The sequence below is a fragment of the Drosophila santomea genome, unplaced genomic scaffold (assembly GCF_016746245.2).
Source record: "Drosophila santomea strain STO CAGO 1482 unplaced genomic scaffold, Prin_Dsan_1.1 Segkk101_quiver_pilon_scaf, whole genome shotgun sequence".
Lineage (NCBI taxonomy): Eukaryota > Metazoa > Arthropoda > Insecta > Diptera > Drosophilidae > Drosophila > Drosophila santomea.
Window position 1 is genome coordinate 639,741 of NW_025318933.1, and position 20,591 is coordinate 660,331.

At 39.3% G+C, this 20,591-nt stretch overlaps 1 long non-coding RNA gene across 1 annotated transcript; it reads right to left on the reverse strand.

Moving 5' to 3' along the window:
* Nucleotides 1–16,163: 16,163 nt before the first annotated feature.
* On the reverse strand, nt 16,164–16,862 carry LOC120457489. The gene is made up of 2 exons (XR_005616977.1): nt 16,745–16,862; nt 16,164–16,636 (listed from the first exon to the last, which is right to left on the reverse strand). It is a non-coding gene; the product is annotated as an uncharacterized LOC120457489 (long non-coding RNA).
* Between the last annotated feature and the right edge of the window lie 3,729 nt (nt 16,863–20,591).

Consider the following 20,591-nt stretch of genomic DNA (forward strand, 5'->3'; position numbering starts at 1 on the left):
CAATGCCATGGGCCGAGGCATCTGTCGTTAGATCAAATGCCTTTTTGTAGTCGGGGTACCTTAGCATCACGTCGTCGGATGCCAAGATGTTTCGTAGTTTCTGGAACGCTTGTTGCTGCGTCTCCGAGAACTGAACCGGAATGTTTCGTGACCTGTGTCTACTAACTGTTCCGTTTTCCCCTTTTAGGATGTCTGATACAGGCCTTGCTATTGCCGCGAAGTCCTTAATAAAACATCTGTAGTAGCTGGCTAGACCTAGAAATGACCGTACCTCAAAAACACTTTTGGGTTCCGGAAATTCTTTTATAGCCTTAACCTTTTCTGGGTCTGTTGTAGCACCGTTACAAGTGACTATAAACCCAAGGAAACTCACACTTTTCTTAAAAAAACTGGACTTTTCTACCGATACCCTCATGTTCGCATCGTGCAAGCTCTTTAGAACCCAATCTACGTGCTTGATGTGAGAGTTTTCGTCTTCGGAGTAGATAATTACGTCGTCGACGTAAACATAGCAGAACTTGCCGATTTGTTCCCGTAGGATGTCGTCGATTGTCCTCTGAAAAATGCTGCCTGCATTTCTGAGGCCAAACGGTAGTCTGCGAAATTCGTATTTTCCCCCATTCACAGAGAAAGAGGTTTTTTCCCTGTCGCGTTCTGCAAGAATGACTTGATGATAGCCAGACTTGAGGTCCAGCGTGGAGAAATACTTCGCATTGCCTAGGTTGCTCAATATCATGTTGATATTTGGCATGGGGTATTTATCGGGCACTGTTCTTTCGTTAAGCTTGCGGAAGTCGATAACTAGTCTCATTTTCCGGTTGCCATGGTCATCGGTCCCTTTTTTATCTACAACCCATATCGGGTTGTTGTAAGGGGATACCGACTTCTGAATTATCCCGTTTCTAAGCAGGTCTTCAATCTCTTTGTTGACGAAGTCCGCCGCCCCCATTGGGTACGGGTATAATTTTGCGTATATGGGCTCCTCACTAACTGTTCGGATGGTAGCTACCACCGATGTGTTATAGGGCAAAGCCTCGTTGGGGTTTGCAAAAGCCTTCTTCCTAGTCTTCAGCATTTCTAAGAACGCGTTTCTGATTAAGGGTGGCGCATCTGGGCAGTCCACTTCGGTAAAATTGACGTCGGGGCATGGGTGGAATTCAATTTTTTCTTCTCCATTGCCCCATCTGAGGTGGCCGGAGGCCAGACAAAGCGATGCCCCTGCCTGTTTAAGTAGGTCGAGGCCAATGATCGCGTCGAAGGAAGACAAATCAGGTAAAATGAAGAACGTGGCCTTCAAATCAAAAAGTGACACGAAGCATTTTTTCGTGATCGTGGTAACACCATGGAGTGAATGGATGGTGAATGGGGAATCGACGGGGCGAACGCCTTTTAAGCCTTTGTGAGGCCGGATAAAATTTTTTGACGCACCCGTGTAGATGAGGAACTTCATCTCTTTCCCCGCTACTCTTCGTCTGATGACGGGCAGCAGGGATTTTCCCCTAAAAAATTAATCACTTCTAAATCATATTCAGAAATGGTGTCGTCGTCGACTTTGTCCGCCGCGCTGGAGGCTGTGGTTGCGTACGTGCCCTCGGCCTGATCTACGCTCTGAGCGATGTGATTAACCCTCTGTTTCTTGTGAGGGTGTGAACGACCGGAGTGGGCGGGCTTCCCGTTTTGGTAGGCCTGTGCCTGAGTGGGTTGTCTCAACCTGGACATAGATGGGTCAACCTCCATGGGTTCTAGTGTGTTTTCACGACGCCTGTCGTTATGCGGAGCCGAGTGTACCTGAGCCTTAACCTGTTTAGTAAAGTGTGGGTTTTTTCCCCCGCTTACTTGGGAGTGCGCTTGGTAGGGCGTTTGTTGGCGTTCTTGCGCCATTGGGTATTGCTTCCTATCCCTATTCTCCAGGCTTTTTGCAAACGATGTTGCGAAGGTGTACCTTTCGTGGTTTGATTCCACTTCCTGAGCTAGTGCCAACGCAGTTGGCATGTCCTTCGGCTTCGCCGAGAAGAGGACATCGGAAAGACTGCGCTTGAGTCCCGAAATAAATATACGGAGCGCATCATCCCGAAACTTGTCGCATAAGATTTTTGCCGCCGCCGTTTCATACGACATGGTGGCTTTATTAGTAAGCAAGGTGAGCTTTTTCTCGACCTCGTCGTAGTATTGTAATATAGTCAGGCTCCCCTGTCTGAGGGTGCCCATCTCCTGCTCGATGACGTGAATCGCGCGTTTGTCACTATATGTGAAATCGAGGCGATCTATGATCGCATCGAAATTCAATACAGTGCCGAACGAAGATAGCACCGCATCGGCAGGGCCTCTTATTTTACTTCTAATTATAACGACCGCCTGGTAGTGGCGTGAGCTATTTACATAATTTCTAAATATGTAATATGCGGCTACCGCCGCCTGTCGCCAAGATACATATGTCTCTTGTGCTCCCGTAAATTCGGGCAAGCATTTTACGGCATCCAGAGGCTCGTTGCACTCGACGTTGCCCGTGATATCAATGGGTTGGTATACTTTGATTATAGGGGCTGCCGCTTGTGTGGGTGCGATTTGCACCGCTGCAATTTGGGTAGCCAACTGTCGTATAGTTTGGCGCATTTCTTCTTCTCTGCGCATGGCTTCACCGGCCGCTTCTGCCAAGGCATGATTAACGGCGGCCTGAATCACAACCCTAAGCTGATCTGGGTCCATGGTTCTAACTGAAGGGGGGTCAGCGGGTGCCCGTATTGGGGTGGAAGCGCGCGGGGGCCCTTCAATGTCGGAATCTGAGCCGCTAGTGTACCGTTTATTTTCCCTATATTGTGTAAACGGGGAGCTCATATGTGCTTAAGTTAAACTGCACTGGTATGCAATGCCCGCTCAGCTATTTTGCCCATGAAGGCAGCTGGCAATGCAAGAAGTACGCGGGGACGGGGCCGCCGCCTTAACAACTATGTATGAAGCTGTTCGAACCAAGCCGTCGCCACGCGGAGCAGCGGCAAGGTAGGGGGTATGCGGGAGCTGAGCTTCCGCCACTATAACAAAGAAGCGAAGAATAAATAATTGAAACAAAAATGCATGCGCGGCCGTATCGGGTTCACAGCGGTGGAGTGGGGACAATAAAAGATACAAAGTGGACTGCGAAGCTAATACCAAGAATTTCTACTCGAGCGATGTGATATACAAAACCGAATTAAATGTCAAATAAAAATTCAAATCTGGCATATTAAATTGTGAGAGCCTTGGCTCTGATATTTAGCCCTCGCAATATGTCAATTGTCTCACCAAAAATATTTGCAGTGTAACAGCATATAATGTCTGTTGGGTGCACAATGCGAAAAAAATTTAACTGCTCGGCGAAATAACAATGCGCCGTAACACATAAACTGTGAGCGAATTAAATTAAATTAATTTTTTATACGCCGTATTTGCAACGGATTATGATGTTAATTAAATTTTTTTCGCGGTGAAAATATGTGATAATATTATAATATTTATTTATTAAACAATGGGGATTCGGGTAAATCTCCTCCACCGGATAAAAAATTGGAATTAAACATCAAACACCTATTAGTCGTCACATTCAATATTGAGATTTTTGAAAAACACTCTTCAGACTGGTTTATTTTAATATTTTAATGCTTGTCTGAACTATGGAATTTGTATCGAAGACGTAAAAGGTTTGACCAGCGGGCCCACTTACATGTTTTGTAATTATTCTGTTTATTCTGTGTGATATGGGCGGGTGCGTGTTTCCCGCTAGTTGAGCGCCAATTAATTAGTGTATATAGAGATGCAGAAATAATCCCTCGCTGCAGTCACTAAGGTGGTGGCCTGGTGGTCAAAGTTAATGATGAAATTAGCCGTGTCTGGCCAACTGATTGGTTATCTGAGGGGTCGCCGGGAAGTGTCCCTCGCTGCGGTCACTGGTGGGCTGGCCGGTTGGCCGATGTAACTGTTAATCAGTTGTGAGGCGGCTGTGCGCCGTCGCTCTGTCCTATTGGTAATAGGTTGGGAGAAACTAACTCCGTTATCAGTGGCCCTTGAGGCTCACTAACCAATTAATAAAAAGTATGACGGCTTTTCGCCGGAGTGACATTAATGAGCAGTTGCTCTTTATTCTGAAGACAAAATGAAACTGACTTAAGGCTAACAAAATCTGAAACTCATAGCGGCCACTCCAACGGGTAGTGTTTGCCGGCTATGCACGGGCTTCCGGCCAGACGCTGTGTCAGCAGTTTGACCGGAGCGAGTCTTCGGACGATCGGTCGTAGCCGTCGCCCGGTTAACTTTAGTTAACTTATACAAGGTCCTTGTTGAAAAATTAAATGCATACTTCTCGCCAAAGCAGAACTCCAGTTTTGAAAGGCATCTGTTTAGGAATCTCTGTCCATCAGAAGGAGAGACTTTTGCTAAATTTGTATTAAGGCTACGCCACCAAATTCAGAAGTGTAATTTTGGGGCTACTAAAGCAGAAGTCGAGGAGATTTGTCTAAAGGACAAAATAATTGACAGCTGGGCCGGAGTAGATCTTAAAAAGAAATTGTTGGGAAAAGAATACAATTTGTCTCAAATGATAGATGCCTGTCAAGTCGATGAGGAAACTAATAAACAATCGGAAATGATGCGATCAAACCCAGAATTGGGGATAAGTAAAAACCTAAAAGCCGAGAGTATAAGAAAATGAACATTAAAAAATCCATCGAATGCAGTAGATGTGGCCGTAAAGGCCACGACAGTTACAGTTCTTTGTGCCTAGCCAAAAATCAAAAGTGCAACAAGGGCACACGAATTGGTCATTTCGCCATTAAGTTTCCCTAGTAATTGACTCGGGCTCCAAATTCAATCTGATAAGCCCAAAAGACTGGTCATATCTCCAGACAGGAAAGGCAGCTTTATTCAACGTTCGACCAAATTCAAAAAATAAATTTAGAGGATATGCTTCACACGAATTGCTTCATGTAATTTGTGTGTTTGAAGCCCCTATATCAATTGTCTTGAACCCTGAGGTGATGGCTTCGTTTTTTGTAATAAAAAACGGAACACAATCACTGCTGGGAAAAGACACGGCACTGGAACTTAATGTTTTACGCCTCGGACTGGAAGTTAAGAAAATCGATTCAGTAACTCCGTTTCCAAAATGGAAGGGGCCGCCGGTAAAATTATCAATTGATACAAATATCAAACCGATTCAGCAACCAATTAGAAGGATACCAATTGCACTTGAGGATAAAGTAATTGCTAAACTGGAATAGGCTGTTGCCCTTGATATAATCGAACCAGTAATAGGGCATTCTCCCTGGATATCACCCATGGTCATAGCGTTTAAAGAAAATGACGACTTAAGGATATGCATAGACATGAGGCTTGCCAATAAGGCAATTTTAAGGGAAAATTATCCGCTGCCTGTATTTGAATCGTTTATGAAGAAACTAAGGGGAGCACAATACTTCACCCGCTTAGACCTAAAAAGCGCATATCATCAATTGGCGCTAGACGAATCCAGCCGATACATAACCACTTTCATTACACCCCTGGGTTTGTTCAGGTACAAAAGATTAATGTTTGGAGTTAATTCTGCCCCTGAAATTTTTCAAAGAAGACTGGAGGAGCTGTTAGCACAATGCAAAAACGTTATGAATTATATTGACGACATCATTATTTTTGGAACAAATGAAAAAGATCACGACGACGCCGTTCAGAAGATCAGAGATATTCTAAAAGTAAATAACGTGTTTTTGAATGAGGAAAAATGTATTTGGAAAACACAACAAGTTAAATTTCTGGGACACATACTATCGGAAAAAGGCATCGAAGTAGACCCGGAGAAGGTGACAACGATCCTCTCATTCAGATATCTCAAAACCAAAGAGGAAACACGCAGTTTTTTGGGACTTGTTACTTATGTTGGGAAATTTATTCCCGATTTGGCCAATCGTACTGATCCGTTAAGACGGTTGCTAAAAAAAGAAAGCAAATTTAACTGGAGCGAGACAGAAACAAAAGCTTTTGAAGACCTAAAGCACCATTTGGCGAAAGTTCCAGGTTTATCATATTTCGACCCGAATAATAAGACACGCCTTAAGCAGTTGCAAGTCCAGTTGCTCTCGGAGCAGTACTATTGCAATTCGACACAGCCGGTGAACAAAATATCATTTCGATTGCAAGTCGCAGCCTATCGGATGTAGAAAAACGGTACTCGCAGACCGAAAAAGAAAGCTTAGCACTTGTTTGGGCAGTCGAAAAGTTCTATTTTTATTTAGCTGGACTGGAATTCGAATTGGTCACTGATCACAAGCCGTTAGAAACCATCTTCAAGCCAACTTCTAAACCTCCGGCTCGAATTGAGCGATGGCTTTTACGCTTACAAGCCTTTAAATTCAAAGTCATCTATAGAGCGGGTAAGGAAAATATTTCAGATGCCCTGTCCCGACTATGCGATTTTCCATCAACAAATTCTAGCTGGCGCCAAACCGAATTTAACCTATTTCGGGTTGTCGAATACACAGTCCCAACATCATTAACTATTTCGGAAATCGCACAAGAGAGCGCAGCCGATGAGGAAATCGTGGACGCGATGACTTGTTTGGATTCTAACGTATGGGATACTGGTACATCAAACAGTTTCTACCCATTTCGTTTTGTTGAGAGGCACACGGTTAATTATTCCGAAAGGACTACGAAAAAGAGTTCTAGAATTGGCTCATGAAGGACACCCTGGCGAGTCGGCCATGAAGCGACGACTGAGAGTTAAGGTGTGGTGGCCGCATATCGATCGAGATGCTGAAAACTTTGTAAAAACATGCAAAGATTGCATGCTTGTTTCTCAACCACCACGTCCAGCTCCGATGCAGAGAACAGCTTTTCCGACGAGCCCATGGAGTTCCATAGCTAGTGATCTACTAGGTCCACTTCCCAACGGAAAATACGTTCTCGTGTTTATCGACTATTTTTCCAGGTACATGGAACTAAAATTCCTACAGTCCATATCGTCCGAGTCAATTATCGGGGCCATGAAAGAAATATTTTGCCGACTGGGTTTCCCAAAGTATCTAAGGACGGATAACGGAAGACAATATATTAGTTCGATTTTCGAACAAGAGAACGGCGAGGTCGAGAATATGAATCGATCATTAGTAAAGAGACTAAAAATTGCACATCTGAATAAGGCAAATTTTCAACAAAAGATTCAGGATTTCATGCTAATGCATAATGTCACCCCACATAGCACAACAGGGACCTCTCCTTCAGAACTTATGTTCAATCGTATGATTCGAGACAAAATTCCTAACATCCAAGACATCTTGGGCGAAGTCCACGATTCAAGAGAAAAAGATAATGATTGTATGCAAAAACATAAGGGAAAAGTAGATGCAGAAAAAAGAAGAGGGGTGAAAGAGGTAGATATTGAAGTTGGCGATCAGGTGTTAATGAAGAATGTTGTTTTTCCAAACAAGTTAACACCCAACTATGACACAACCACATATGAAGTTTTAGAGCGTAAGGGTATCATTGTTAAGATTTCAGGTGGGGGAAAGACAATCATCAGAGATGCTAGCCATCTTAAAAAGATTCCAGACGCCAGGAGAAGTATCGACCTTCTGGACTTACCGCCAACAGGCACGGAAGTAGAGGTTCCACCTCAACACCTTATGGCTGACACCTCACCTCAAATTGGCACATCATCTGGACCTGGGTTGAAGCTCAAGGTGGTAAACAAAGGAGGGATGTGGGAACCCGTGCGAGAGAGCGGCCAGCCAAGCAGTGAGACCATTGCTCTCTCAGGAAAGCCGATGATGAGTAGTATGAACTTGATCACCGGCAGATACGGACGCGTGTTATTGTGTTTGAAAATAAGTGAATAAACAAGCAGTTACATATAAAGTTCTACTGAAGTGAAATTGGTTTCATTTATGCGGGTTGTTACACACACCTTATTCTACTAAACGACAAATCTCCCACACACTTTTCAACACACAATACTTCTTCACATATCCACCTCACACTCTGCTCTCCAATCCTAGCCCCTCACGCAAATTGGAAAATACTAAACGATCTTTATGGCAGCGACCATTTTCCTATCATCACGACCCTATTCCCAACGACTAATACACAAAAATTCAACAGACCCTTTTTTAAACTGAAAGAAGCCAAGTGGTAACAGTACAGCGCACATAAACAATAAATAAACGAGAAATACCCTACCTCCCAAAACGTAAAAAAAGAAGCCGCCCAAATCAATAGAATTATTTTATATAGCGCAAACCTCTCAATCCCACAAACCTCACCAAACGCACATCCATACAGGGTCCCATGGTGGAACAAGCACCTCAACCAACTACGAAAGCAAAAACAACTTGCTTGGAATACATTAAACCAATTACCCTAGAAAACATTATTGACTATAGAACGCAAAAACGCAAAATTTAAGTACGAATTAAAATAAAGAAAAAAAGAAGCTTCCAGCTCTTTCACTTCAACCATCCAGCCCACTACCCCCTCAACCAAAATATGGACCAATATAAGACGTTTCTGCGGACTTAACCCAATAAAACAAATTCATGCCATATCTAGCCCAGAAAACAACGAAACGACACTAGCTAGCATCGAAATTGCTAACATATTCGCACAACACTTTTTTGAACTCTCCGGCGACTGGAACTTTTCAGAGGAGTTCCGAAACAATAAATACAGAAACAACTTACACAACTATACCCCCTCTCCAATAGCCCAAACCATTGAAAAAAACATAACATATCTCAAACTTATCTCAGTGCTTTAAACATTAATCATCAGGATCAGCTCCAGCAATAGAATTTCATATCAAATGATAAAAATAGCTCCCCCACAACAAAACACAGAATAACAAAACTGTTTAATGAAATATTTAATAGCCACATACCACAAGCCTACAAAACAAGCCTAATCATCCCAATTCTCAAACCTAACACCGACTAAACTAAAACTATGTCTTACCGACCCATTTCTCTCAACTGTTGTATAGCAAAAACACTATATAAAATTATAGCTAAAAGACTCTGGTTGTTGGTGACACATAGCAACCTACTTAACGAAAACCAATTTGGATTTAAAAAAGGCAAATCGACTTCGGACTGTCTACTCTATGTAGACTATCTCATAACGAAGTCAAAAATGCACACCTCCCTCGTCACTCTTGACTTTTCAAGAGCCTTCGATCGATTAGGTGTGCACTCCATAATCCACCAGCTGCAGGAATGGAAAACAGGCCCAAAAATTATAAACTACATAAAAAACTTTATGATTATCAGGAAAATAATTGTCCGTGTCGGTCCGCATACATCAAGCACACTACCCCTATCCAATGGACTCCCCCAAGGTTCACCCGTATCCGTAATACTCTTTCTCATAGCTTTTAATAAATTATCTAATATCATATCCCTATACAAAGAAATAAAATTTAACGCATACGCCGACGACTTCTTCCTTATAATAAATTTCAATAAAAACACAAACATCAGCCTAGACAACCTATTAAATGATATAGGGAATTGGGGCTCCTACTCAGGGGCATCGCTATCCCTATCAAAATGCCAACACCTCCATATGTAAAAAACATCGCTGTACTTGCAAGATAAGCTGCAACATCCAAATTCCTACCGTTACTTCCCTAAAAATTCTAGGTATAATCATAAACAACAAATATAAATGGAACACACACATAAATTCCCTCTTACCCAAACTCTACAATAAGCTAAATATAATAAAATGTATATCCAGTCTCAAATTTAATTGCAACACGTATACACTACTTAATGTAGCAAAGGCAACGGTCATCGCCAAATTAGAATATGGCATTCTAAACAAAATAAAAACACCATTCAACTCCGCAATCCGCCTAGCCCTCGGAGCCTATCGCTCTACCCCAATAAATAATTTACTATACGAATCAAATATTCCCTCTTTAGAAATGAATCGAGACCTTCAAATAGCCAAGCTATTCCAAAATCTAATCTTTTCGAAAAACACGCCAATTCACAAATTTGTTAAGCACAAAAAATATAAAAAGAAAACACCATCAATAATAGACCAAACAATCAAACTCAGCCTAGAACTTAACCTACCCTACAAACCAATAAAACTTCATCACTCAGAGGCCACTAGAAACATCCCCAGAATCATACAGAAAATTATTCGAACACACAAAAAATAAGCTAAAGCCACATAGTTCATATATTCACCGACGGTTTAAAAATTAACTGCATTATAACATTCGCCATAACAACTGACACAAATATCTTGAAACAGGGCATACTGCCTCCATACTCATCCGTCCTCACCTCCGAAACAATTGCCATACTAGAAGCAATAGAACTAATTAAAACCCGAAGAGGTTAATTTATTATCTGCTCCGACTCCCTATCAGCAATAGACTCAATCAAAAACCCGAATAACAACAGCTTTTACCCAAACCGAATCAGATCCCTATTAACACAACATGCCCCTAAAATTAAAATAATGTGGATTCCTAAAATAAAACAAAAAGAAAACATTATAAACTTCAATCAATGGTACCAATCACTTAACATGAATAACACACACACCTAAACAATCTCACCAAAATTGGACCAGACTCGACGAAATAAAAATAATACGACTTCGACACCAACACTACCTAAATCCAAATCCAATAATAGTTTGCCCTTTTTGCCAAGGAGATCTTTCAATAAGCCACATAATGAACTCATGTCCATCCCTTATATAGGGTGTTTTTTTTAGAGGTATAGAACTTTAAATTGCAATAAAACAACGATGGATTATTCGATTGACATGAATTTTATTGACATGAAAGATAATCTTGTGGCATTACATTTTAAATATGATTTCTGGCATATGACCGCCACGGCTGGCTCGGATGTAGTCCAATCTGGACGTCCAATTTGCAATGACTTTTTCCAACATTTGGCCGTATATCGGCAATAACACGGCGAATGTTGTCTTCCAAATGGTTTAGCGTTTGTGGCTTATCCGCATAGACCAATGACTTTACATAGCCCCACAAAAAGTAGTCTAGCGGTGTTAAATCACAAGATCTTGGAGGCTTATGAAAAATCGGGAACAACAGCAATCTCGTTTTGGGCCCATTCGACGAATCTACGCCTTGCTTGATGATCGTTTGGTTTCAATTCTTGCACGAGTTGGATTTTGTAAGCACGCATGACGAATTGCCAAACCAAACTGAGAATAAATCACTTGACAGCTGTTAAATCGGTCGCCATCTTGAACAGTAATGCCAACTTAAAGTTCTATACCTCTAAAAAAAACACCCGTTACAAACCAAGCAAGCCATATTTAGCAACGCTAACCCCCTAGACCTTCTTAGCAAGCCCAACCCAGAAAACATACAAAAAATCATACGCTTCCTAAAAAAAAACAGAATTATACCACCAAATTTAAAAAAAAAAAATGCACAACAACAAACACAGTAATCATTTAACCAATTAGCCATTAATTAGATTAAAAAAATAATAATAAATAAATAAAAATTGTAAACCAACATAGCCATAGGCCGTGCAGCCAGTGCTGTATTACTTAAGTTAGTTTAGTTTTGTAAACTGCTCTATCCGTTATAATAATAACTTTTTACACACAAGATAGTTTAGTGACTAATTTTGCAAATATCTCCGGATGAGCCGTCAAAATTGTAACCCCAGGGTTCCGTTTAATGACAGAACTTCTGCGTCGACTTGTTTTATTTCAATTTTTTATTGTATTATTTAGCCAAACATGTGTGTGATTTTAAGCCTTAATCAGTTTATAAAATTGTGTGGTTCAATGTGTCTCTCGTGTTTTTACTTGCCGAGAAAAAGCGAATAAAAAGCGTTTACTTACTTTTTGTTCTTTTTATAACCATTACTCGTAGAGTACTAGATTCGTTGAAAAGTATGTAACAGGCAGAAGGAAGCGTTCCTGACTATATAAAGTATATATACTTTGATCAGGATCAATAGCCTAGTCGATCTGGCCATGTCCGCCTGTCCGTCCGTCTGTCCGTCCGTATGAACGTCGAGATCTCAGGAACTACAAAATCTAGAAAGTGCAGATTAAGCATACAGACTACAGAGACATAGACGCAGCGCAAGTTTGTTTATTCATGTTGCCACGCCCACTCTAACGCCCACAAACCGCCAAAATCTGCCACACCCGCACTTTTAAAAATTTTTTTGATATTTTTTCATTTTTGTATTAATCTTGTAAATTTCTATCGATTTAACGACCACAAACCGCCCAAAGCTGCCACACCCACACTTTTCAAAAATGTTTTGATATTTTTTCATTTTTGTATTAATCTTGTAAATTGCTATCGACTTTCCAAAAAACTTTTTGCAATGCCCACTCTAACGCCCACAAACCGCTCAAAGCTGCCACACCCACACTTTTGAAAAATGTTTAAATTTTTTTTCATTTTTGTATTAGTCTTGTAAATTTCTATCGAATTGCCAAAAAACTTTTTGCAATGCCCACTCTAACACTCACTGCCCAAAACTCCATTACATTATAAGTTTTTAAGAATGTAAGATTTCAAAGAGTAGCATGTTCTATGACGTCAGAGACAGCCAGCCCATGACGTAATAGATCGGAACACCGACTTTTTGGCAGACGCTAACAATACTCAAAACTGCAAAAATGCTTCAAGCGTTATTTTGTGCACAAATAAAATATTCTTATTATTAAATATACCCTTTGAAATATTATCGTTCTGCCTCCACGAAATAAGCCCAATATTAATATCTGTTTAAATATTATCTTATTATATAATTTTGATCGGAGCAATGCTTTATCTAAGTAGCTGATATATCTAAGTATCTGATATATGTATGATGATAAATAAATGAAATCATATGTTGTTTTGCTTTTTTTTTCACATCGCTATTATTCAATACACATACATATATTTAAAAGATAAGGTGTTTAAAAGAATTTTAGTGTTAAATCTCGCTCTTAGTTTCTCTCTCTCTTAGGGCGCTTTTCAACGATATTACAAGTGGGTGGCAGGTGAATGTTAGAGAGAGAGGGACGTCTCTGTTGACACTTTGAAAATAGAAATCGATGCGCACTCTTTATAAAGAAAGAAACTCGGTTTTTGAACAAACATAATATTATCAATATGTGCGATTTTTCCTTTCTGACCTTTTATTTATCTTCTTTTACTATAGTAAAATATATGTCTAAACTATTTGCTTTTGGTAAGATAAAAGTAAAATTCTAAAAGCTTGAAGTTTGTTTTCTTATGAGCTGGCAGGCGCTACAATCATTAAGCAATCATAGGTTATGGTTACTTGACTTTTCTCAGGTACTCTTCAATAACTGAATATATATATAGTAACATATCCATTCTACACCCACAACTCCCCAACTCACACACTCACATTAATGTCTAAGTACAAAACCACACACAATATTGTAACAACTCACACGCACACATTAATGTCTAAGAACAAAATGTAATCAAAGATCGAGAGCCCTTCGATTAAGCTTAGCTGTCATTTACGCACAGCATCATATTCCAAAGTCTAGACTCTGTGGCAAGCCAACGTCGTCCCCTAAACATTCGATCACTTGAAACTGAAATAACAAATCGTAGACATTTGACCACTTGGCGAGGCCAACTGAAATAACAAAAACTTACGCCCACGCAATGGTCTCAGGATTCTCCAATTACTCCTATTTTTCGGGAGCTTCTCTCTCATATTTTTCGAGAGCTTCTCTCTTAATAAACAATTATAACTTAATTCTCTTAAACTTCACTCTTAAGCTATCCCAAGCTGCCTATATAAACGCAAACATGTCCCCATAAGGCAGTTCAGTTCTGAGTACGCTATCAATTGCAATAGCTTAGCTAAAGCCCATTTCAACTTCGAAATCCATTGACCAACTAAGTGATAATCCAAAGGCTCTAGTTCTTCCTCTTTTGGAATAAATAAAACGTTTAATAATATATCACAAACCAACCGTGTTATTTTTTTTTATTAAACGCTCGGACTGAATTCGTAAATGGCGCAGTCGGTAGGATACTGAAAAAAAAGTCCTAGTAAACTCGTTATCCTTTGACAATCTAGTGAAAAGAAGAAACTTGTACGACCAAGTAACCTTTTCTGATTGTACCCGCGAATCGGGTATGCATGTACCCTTGTATGTACCCTTTTCGGAATGCATAATGATTGGTCAACTCTAAGGGACGCCTTAATCACAGAATTTAAGACCCAGACACCCCTGGAGGAACTACTAGGAAGATTGTACCGCACACCTTTCAAAGGTAACTTACGTCTATTTTGCAACCAACTGGAAGATAAATCAAATGTAATCATAAATAAGTTAGCATTAGAAAATGACAGAACTAATATTACAGTTTATACACAAGCAATGGCAACCACTATAAAGAATACAATTCAAAGATCACTCTCCGACAGACTGTTCATGACCCTAGCGAGGCATGACATTTCAACTATCCAAAAATTAAGACAAACTGCCCAACAAGAAGGTCTCTACGAAGACCCAGTCTCAAAAACATCCGATAGTCAACCAAGATTTAACCCAAATTCACATAAACATACACTTATTAGCCAAACTAAAAACACCCATCCCAACCAACGATTCGTTCCCACTTTTATTCCATTAACAAACCCTTCACAGATCCAAAATACTAACTCAAGACCAGCTGAAATAAATCCAAGGTTAGCAAGGGAATTCACACAAAGGCTAAATACAGGTAGAATTCAAAATCATTTAAATTTTCAACAACAAAATACTAGTGCACCAAACCCTCCTACCAAAAGGCAGAAAGAAAACGCTAGTGCTCAATTCAGAATGGACACAGGATGCGAAAATTTTCTTCAACCAGCCTCGGAATCAGAAAGCGATTCAGAGGAAGTGGAAACCCATTCCTAAAAATTAAAATGAATAATATCACTCTCAAATGAATAGAATGTAATTTTAATAAGAGCATTGAGAAAATCTTAGAAAATGTTAAATCTAAATGGAAGATCTCGCGGTGCTTTCCCGCGCTTTTCTTAAGAAAGTAAATAGTAAAAGAAAAGAAAGAAGAAGTCAGTCAGTCGAAGACTAAATTTTGGTATTACAATATCTTTTTAGAGCCGAGTGCGATTTTTAATTAATTTTTCCAGATCTAAACGTTTTTTTGCCAACCAATAAGTGTTAAGCTCCATTTTTAACGTAAAGATTACATTTTTTAATAAAAAGTGGCATACATTTATATAAAATTAGATTTTTAAAGACTTGCACTTATAATACTACTAGTTGGCCCTGTGCGCTTCGCCGCATGCAGTCTTAAAATTCAGTGAAAAATTCCTAGAATTTGTTATATGAAAGTCATTTATTTTATTTGAAAATTGTTATTTTCAATCCAAAACATTTGGATAAACTATATTTTTCGTTTGTCCAATTGGAGCGAATACAAATAAAGAGTTTGGAATGCCAACTCTTAAACAGGCTACGTATAGCTGCCCATGAGAAAAACACGGCTCTTCCAAATTCAACCCGCATACTTGAAGCGTTTGTCCTTGTGCCTTATTGATGGACATGACAAATGATAGACGCACTGGGAATTGCAGTCGCTTAAATTCAAACGGCATGTCTGTTGGTATCAACGGAATACGCGGTATGAGCACCATTTCTCCTTTCGCTTTTCCAGTCAATATCGTGGCTTCAATTAAATTCGGCATCAATTTTTTTACAACCAGTCTTGTGCCATTGCACAATTTTGGTGCATTTAAATTCCGTAGTAAAATAATTGATGAGCCGATTTTTAAGTTCAAAAAATGCGGTGGCATACCAGGCGGTTCTAGGGAATTTAAAAATTCAACTGGATAATTCACTGCATCATCTTCTTGCATTGCGCTATCAAAAGATTTATATGATATCAGTGCGCCTGGCAATTTTTCTTGAATGTGAAAATTGATTTCATTGACATGTACATTTTTTGGTGACAATATTGCTCGTTCTGTCAACCAATCGTGATTTTTATGATTTTGAATTATATTTGGAAAAACGCTTTCTATTAATTCCCCTTTAGATTGTAGAATTGTACAAAAATTGTTTGGCAAAGTGATCAAGCCATTTGTATTTGAAACTTTGCCACTTCCGATTTCTAATAATTGCTTCGAAAACCGTTCTGCAGATTGATCATAGTGCTATTGAACACGCATGTTTATTTTCAATGTCAATTTTTGGACAAATCGCCACAGGAAATAATACTTCAAGCAAGCATTGACCTGATCCGCTAACGTTGCACGTGGAATGACGGGCAATGTTTTTCTGAAATCTCCTGACAAAAATATTATTGCACCACCCAATATTTGTTGATTGCGACGTAGATCTTGCATTATTCTGTTTAATGCTTCCAGAGATTTTTTATGGGTCATTCTTCTTCTTCTTCCTCCTCCTTCTTCTTCTGACTTCTTCATGCTCCTTATTCCTTCTTCTTCTTCATCCTCCTTCTTCCTCCTCCATCTTCTTAATCCTCCTCCTTCTTCTTCCTCTTTCTTCTTCCTTCTTCGTCTTCTTCCTCCCCCTTCTTCTGAAAACCTGCGTAATTTTTGATGCTTTAGTGTTCTTGCTTTATTGCGTTCGGCTCGTGTATCTTCTAATTGATGAAGAAGAAGGAGGATGATGATTAGGAAGTCGAAGAAGGTGGAAGTGGTGAGTTTAACCTCAAATGCACGATACACATAATTAACACAGTTCAACTTACCACCTCAAAAACAAATGCCTGTTGTTACAATTTATTTATGAACCAAATAAAGTTTGTCTCATGAATTAAATAAAACAAAATGAGCAGAGAAGAATGACATCCTATGTTTTAGAAATGGCGCTGCATTTAAAAAACGGTTTTCCCGCTTTTCCTTTGACTTTTTCCAGAATTTAAACTATCCTATCTCTCAAGTTGGATCGAACTGCACATGGTGTGCGAATTTTATTGTAATCGGTTGAGTGGTTTAGGAGTCCATTGAGGACAAACATTGTGACACGAGATTTATATATATTAAGATTAATACTATAATATTTTATTATACTATATAATTATACTATATTGAAATAATAATAATTTAAGACTTAAGTCTTTTTAAAGACTTCTTAACTTATTATTATTTATTTTTTTCACATTTAATCTTCATATATTCTATAAATTTTGCCATTTTTAAAAGCGTACTCTTATAATATATATATATATATTATATATTATATATTTATATATTTATATATTATTTATATTTATACCCGTTACTCGTAGAGTAAAAGGGTATACTAGATTCGTTGAAAAGTATGTAACAGGCAGAAGGAAGCGTTTCCGACCATATAAAGTATATATATTTTTGATCAGGATCAATAGCCGAGTCGATCTGGCCATGTCCGTCTGTCCGTCCGTCTGTCCGTCCGTATGAACGTCGAGATCTCAGGAACTACAAAAGCTAGAAAGTTGAGATTCGGCATACAGACTCCAGAGACATAGAAGCAGCGCAAGTTTGTCGATTCATGTTGCCACGCCCACTCTAACGCCCACAAACCGCCCAAAACTGCCACGCCCACACTTTTGAAAAATGTTTTGATATTTTTTCATTTTTATATTGGTCTTGTAAATTTCTATCGATTTGCCAAAAAACTTTCTGCCACGCCCACTATAACGCCTACAAACCGCCAAAAATTGTGTTTAAGACTCTCCTTCTCCCTTCCACTAGCTGAGTAACGGGTATCAGATAGTCGGGGAACTCGACTATAGCGTTCTCTCTTGTTTTATTTATATACGTACTCAGCGTATATAATCTTTTGATAGTACTAAAAGTTTAAGTCTTTTTAAAGACCTGTACTTATAATACTATTAATTTAGTTAGGTTGGTTCTAATAATAATAATTTAAGCTTAAGTCTTTTTATAGACTTTTTCTTAACTTAATATTATTTTGCTTTTTTTCAAAGTTAATTTTAATCTACTCTACAAATTCTATAAATTAATATAAATATAAAAATTATAGTTTTTAAAATAATAATTTTTATATTTTTATACATAGAATTTGTAAATAAATAATCAAAGAATCAACAGTAAAAATTTGGGTTCATTTGCTTAACTAATACCTTCTTTTATTTAGGCCAACAGTCAAAAGTTGCAAACATGTACTCATACTTGCACGCCACTGTACATATTTTACATATTTACACTTATTTGTTTAATAGTGCTGCAAGCGTTAGTCTTTGTAAAGACTTATACTTCTAATACTATTAATTAAATTATATTGATATTTATAATAATAATATAAGCTTGAGTCTTTTTAAATACTTATTATTTTTCTGTGTTCAATAAATAATAATTTCTAAATATTTAATATATATATTTATAAATATATTATTAGGTCGTGTATATAATTCTTAAAAATGCCTCGTCTAAATACACCCACTGCTTCTCCACGTGCAAGAAGGCAAATGTTGAGAAATAGGATAAATAGGGAAAATGAAGGGTATGCAGAGGTGGAGAGAGTGGCAAATACAGTATCTCAGCGTAGGCGTAGGGAAGACTCGTTAGTCAGGAATGCAGAAAAGGGCGTCAATACAGTGTCGCGAGGGTCGAGACGCTTGAATTGTCCTGCTCGTGCGATTGAGCAAGAATCTAACTATCAGTTTCGTCCTCAAAGGCGGTTAGATCCTGCTATTCGCGCAGCTGAACAAGTCGATACTCTGCGACGCTTTCAAATGCGTATAGACCCCGCAATTTGTGAGGTTGAACAAGCAGTCGATACTCGGCGTCGTTCTGAAAGACGGCAAATCAGCGAGAATCGAGCTGTGGAGCAGGTTCAAAATACTGCTGGCCATAGGGAAAGGCTCTTGGATCCTGCTCTTCGCCCAATTGAGCAAGCAACCGATACTCGACGTCGTTTTGAAAGGCGATAAAATAGCGAGAATCCAGCTGTGGAGCAGGTTCAAAATACTGCTAGCCATAGGGAAAGGCGCTTGCATCCTGCTCTTCGCGCAGTTGAGCAAGCAGCCGATACTCGGCGCCGTTCTGTAAGATGGCAAATCAGTGAGAATCGAGCTGCTGAGCAAGCAGCCGATACTCGACGTCGTTCTGAAAGGCGACAAAATATACAGATTAGGGCTATGGAGAGGGAACAAAACACTGCCAACCATAGAAGAAGGCACTTGGATACCGATTATCGCGCGGGTGAGCAGGGCTGGTAGGGATCGCAGGGTAGTCGAGCAGGCGAGAAATACATTTGCTCGAAGAAGCGCACGATTAGCTGCTCGACAAGCAACGATCGATGCAATTAGATATATAAGTCAAAGAGTTAGTCAGTATGGAAGCCTTAGTGCTAATAGGGAATCAGAAAATCTTCGGAATGCACTTCGAAGTCAGGAGATTAGACTTGAAATAGAAGCGCACATAGCTACATTCAATCGGAATGTTAAGCTTGGTCCAGATCAGATTTGCTTTTTTTTATTTTTTTTACGCGCAAGTCCCACGGCCACACCTCCCGCCCAACCGACCGAGGGGCGAGACGCGATATAGAAGACAGTAAAGGACGAGGAAATATATGTATGCTAGTAGTAATATCTAAGAATTCGTTAAGTACGTTAGTATTGATCGCTTTAAAAACGGCAGAGAGTCAGAATTAGAGATAATAGGATAGAATCTATTATAGTCAGAACATAATACTCTGTAGGGATCATGCAACTCATAGTTAGATCTACAATGATTTAAAATTAGAGGTACGTAATTTCTAGTAAATCTGCTTGGAACAGTGAAGTTTAGCCGACTAACCAAGTCGGGACTATCCACTTCACCACGAATAAGGTTAAAAATAAAGACTGTTCCAAGCATCGTTCTACGGTTAGCTAAGGAGGGTAAGTTAATTAACATTAATCTATTCGAATAAGGAGGTAATCTACGGTTTGCATCCCAATTAGGGCGCCGTAAGGCAAAAAGTATGAAGTTCTTTTGAACCGATTCAATGCGGTCCGAGTAAACTTCATATTGTGGACTCCAAACAGGTGATCCATACTCGAGGATCGGACGGACTAGAGAAATAAATAATGTTTTGGTCAAGTAAGGATCATCAAATTCCTTTGACCACCGTTTTATAAAACCAAGCACACCCCTGGCCTTATTGACAATAGACGAAATATGGTCTGAAAATTTAAGTTTAGGGTCCAGAAGAACACCAAGATCATCAACATGTGTTACTCTGTCCAAAGAGCAGCCACTTAAAGTGTAAGTTGCGCGCATTGACACGCGAATGATTTATTATTAAGGGAAGGTCGTTAATAAATAAGGTAAAAAGGAGCGGACCTAGGTGGCTCCCTTGTGGGACGCCGGATGTGACTCGGAGAATACAAGAAAGAGAATTTTTAAAGAGGACCCGTTGCGTCCTGCCATTCAGATAACTTAGAATCCAATTTAGGAGATCAACAGGGAAACCTATTAAATCAAGTTTTTTTATTAAAAGTGAATGATTAACAGAGTCGAATGCTTTACTGAAATCCGTATAAATGACATCTGTTTGAAGATTATTTTTGAAACCCTGTACTACGAAGGAGGTTAGCTCCAGAAGGT